The sequence below is a fragment of the Pistacia vera genome, unplaced genomic scaffold (genome assembly GCF_008641045.1).
Source record: "Pistacia vera cultivar Batoury unplaced genomic scaffold, PisVer_v2 Contig110, whole genome shotgun sequence".
In the NCBI taxonomy this organism is placed as follows: Eukaryota; Viridiplantae; Streptophyta; class Magnoliopsida; order Sapindales; family Anacardiaceae; genus Pistacia; species Pistacia vera.
The window spans coordinates 49,876-53,893 of record NW_022195138.1 but is presented as its reverse complement, the minus strand read 5'-3'; the positions used below and the strand labels follow the sequence as shown (position 1 = coordinate 53,893).

General features: G+C 39.0%; 1 long non-coding RNA gene across 1 annotated transcript; it reads left to right on the top strand.

Moving 5' to 3' along the window:
• The first annotated feature begins 409 nt into the window (after positions 1–409).
• Positions 410–890, top strand: LOC116139420. Its single transcript, XR_004129451.1, has 3 exons — positions 410–496; positions 598–723; positions 812–890. It is a non-coding gene; the product is annotated as an uncharacterized LOC116139420 (long non-coding RNA).
• The last annotated feature ends 3,128 nt before the right edge of the window (positions 891–4,018 follow it).

Sequence of the window (4,018 nt, the reverse complement as noted above, 5' to 3'; positions counted from 1 at the left end):
TTTTTTTATTTTTTATTTTTTATTATTTTTTTTTTGTTCTATATTAGAAGAGAGAGAGAGAGAAATTGGAGATTTACGTACACGGTTAAAAATAAATACTAGGTTATATATTGCTGATATTCTTGAATGTTATTAAGTAGTTTTACTGCCCAACTGTATACATAGTAGATTCTAATGTCTCTAGTTTGGATGGTGTGGATTAGGTGATAGTGCGAATGCGACCTGTAAATAAGGAAGAGGAACAAGGGGAGATGATGGTACAGTAAGTTGGCAATGATGCTTTGAAAATCAATGGACAGACATTCACATTTGATTCAGTTGCTGACATTGATTCGACACAGGTATTATCTCTTTTCTACTTGACTATTTGCATTATTACCAAAAGGTGCTCAAATATAGGTTTGTTTTGCAGCTGGATTTTTTCCAGCTTGTTGGACGCCCTCTCATTGAAAATTGTTTAGCTGGATTTAACAGTTCAGTGTTTGCCTATGGGCAGGTACCTTTTATTTTGCTTTTGATTCCTCTCCACTCATATCTTATTTTACATGTAATTATCCCATTAGCTTTCTTCATGTATCTAAAAATTGATTACACCAGACAGGGAGTGGAAAGACTTATACCATGTGGGGACCAGCTAACGCCTTGTTGGAAGAGAACTTATCAAGTGATCAACAAGGCTTAACTCCCTGTATTTTTGCGCGACTCTTTTCCCGCATAAATGAGGTGAGGTTCAAGTATTTCAGGATTCAACTTGTCGAGGTATTAATCCTTTGCATTTTCATGATATTAAACCCTTGTACTTTCTTTGTAGGAACAAATCAAGCATGCTGAAAAGCAGCTAAATTACCAATGTCGTTCTTCTTTTCTTGAGGTTTTGTGACTGGACAGTATCCCTTTTGGTCTTGTGAAATTTAATGTTGCATGTCCTAATATTGTCAGAAATAAGTCAAAAATGATGTATGAATGGCCGAATGGCTGGCCTTGTGACTTCTCTCTATTATATAAACTGTACAAAAGAATTCCATACATGGAGAAAAGCTATGTATCTGCTAATATTATCCCTATACAATCTATCAAATACTAAGCTAATTAAAATAACCATAAATCAAGGAAACAAATATGGAAATAAATATGGACAGCAAAGCTATCCGTTGACAGCCCCCCTCAAATTGATGCGGGTTAATCAACAAGCATCAATTTGCTACTTAGAAAGCAATGTCAATGATGAGTGAGAGCCTTGGTGAAGATATCAGCAATTTGTAGTTCAGTGGAAATGTGTGGAAGAGTGATAACAAGAGCTTCAAAAGCTTCACGGATAGAGTGTCAGTCGACTTCAATATGCTTTGTGCGCTCATGGTAGATAGGATTGCCGTGATCTGAATAACACTTGTATTATCGGCGTGTAAAGGTGTAGGGTCTGTTTTAGAGAAGTCTAACTTAGCAAGCAAACCTCAAAGCCAAATAATTTCGGAACAAGCAAGAGACATCGCTCGGTACTTAGATTCTGTAGATGACTTTGAAACTCTGTCTTACTTCTTACTCTTCCAGGAGATCAATACATCACCTAAGAACACACACCAACCAGTGATGGAGCGACGTGTATCAACACAACCAGCCCAATCAGCATCGCTATAAGCAACAAGACGAGGTGAATTGCCTGCAGGAAAGAATAAGCCACGGGCAGAAGTGCCATGAACATAGCTTATGATCCTACGGACAGTAGCCAAATGAAGATGACGAGGAGTCTGAAGAAACTGGCTGACCTGCTGTATAGCAAAAGAAATATCTGGTCTAGTGATGGTGAGATAGACAAGGCTACCCACCAATTTCCGATATAAACTGGGATCAATAAGTAAGTCACCCTCCTATTTGTGAAGCTTAACATTTAATTCCATGGGCGTATTGATAGAGGTAGCTTCCTGCAGTCTAGCTGTAGCCACCAAATGACTAGCATACTTATGTTGATTTAGTGAAATACTAGAGGGACTACGATACACCTCAAGACCAAGAAAATACGAGAGAGACCCAAGATCTTTCATATGAAAGGATTTTAAGAGATGGGTCTTGAGCTAGACAAGTAAAGTAGAATCAGAACTAGTGATCACAATATCATCAACATAAACCAAAAGGACAACAATAACCATGTCTGATTTCCGAAGAAACAATGAAGTGTCATACTTGCTCTGCTTGAAGGAAAATTGTAATAAAGTGGTTCAAAATTTATCAAACCAAGCCGGCGGAGCTTATTTGAGACCATAAAGAGAATGACAACGTTTACACACATTGGAGGTTGGAGAGGGAAACAATCCCTTGGGTGGCTTCATATAAATACACTCTTTAAGATCCCCGTGAAGGAAAGCATTCTTAACATCCATCTGATGTAGTGGCCAATCATTGGAAGCAGTAAGAGCTAGGATCGTACGAACAGTAGTCATCTTAGCCACAGGAGCAAAGGTCTCCTCATAATTGACACCATATTCCTGATTGTTCCCAAAGACAACAAGCAGAGCTTTATAACGATCCAAACTTCCATCAGAGCGAACCTTGACTGAGTAAACCCATTTGCAACCCAGAGGAACTACAGTGGAAGGACAAGACTCAATGTCCCAAGTGTGATTGGCCTCTGGAGTGGTAATTTCTTCATGCATAGCTTGTCGCCAACAGTCATGCTTGACAACATGTGGGAATATCAAAATTAGACAATGCAACAGTAAGAGCTAAAATAGAAGTGCCAAAAGAAAACCCGTACCTATCCGGGGGTACAGACACTCGAGAAGAGCGACGTACCAAAGGCTCTGGAGGTGTGACAACTGACTGATTCCGGTGCATGTTAGGATCAGATATCGGGTGAGCCACCGGAAGAGACTGTGGGCTGGATCGTCTCATATACGCCACACTTGGTTTAAAGCGAGAACTGACTTGAGGAAGATTTGAGAACTGTTGCTCAAAGGAGGGGAGGACCATAGTAGAAGAAGAGGGCATAGATGACACAGGAAAGAAATGTTGATTTTCAAAGAAAATAACATTCCTAGAAATACTGTATGATGTAATGTAGGATCATAGCAAACAAATCCCTTTTGACACACATTATATCCTAAGAATGCACATCTAACAGATTGAGCAGATAATTTATGATGCTCATGAGGAGGTAAATGAACAAAGCATACACAACCAAAGATATGAAGATTATCGTAACGAGGTTGCTTAGCAAACAAGCGGAAATAGGGAGACTCCATATGTAAAACTTGGGAAGGTAAACGATTAATCAAGTGAGTAGCAGTCTTTAGAGCCTCAACCTAGAACATGGATGGAACAGAAGATTCTAACAAGAGAGTACATACCATATCAAGAAGATGACGATTTTTGCGTTCGGCTACTCCATTTTGTTGGGGAGTAGCAGAACATGAACGTTGATGGATAATACCTTTAGAAGCCAAGAATGCCTGAAACATAGTAGACAAATATTTACCACCAGAATATGTGCGTAATGTCTTAATATTCGTAGAAAATTGATTTTCAACATACGCTAGAAACTTAGTGAAAGTACAAAAAACCTCAGATTTAGAGCGAAGAAAATAAACCCTAGTGAATCTGCTATGATCATCAATGAAAGTCACATAGTATTTAAATTTTTCATGTGAACTAACTAGGGAAGGTCCCCAAACATCACTATGGATAAGATCAAAGCAGTGAGAAGCTCTACTAGCATGCAAAGGAAATGGAAGAGTTTTGCTTTTACCAAGTTTACAAGAATCACACTCAAGAGATAAAGAAGAACGTTCTTTATTACCAAGAAAGTCAGAGTTCAATACGTGAGATATGATTTGAGTATTGGGATGGCCCAAACGACGATGCCACATCATACTCAGATCAGGAACATTATTACAAGCAAAAGACTTAATAGAAGAAACTGGAGAAAGTACTGGAACAGGTAAAAATAGTGGAAACAAGCGCCCTACTTTAGGTCCCTTCGCGATCGGTTCCCCCGTTACCTGGTCCTGCACAACACAAGCATCAC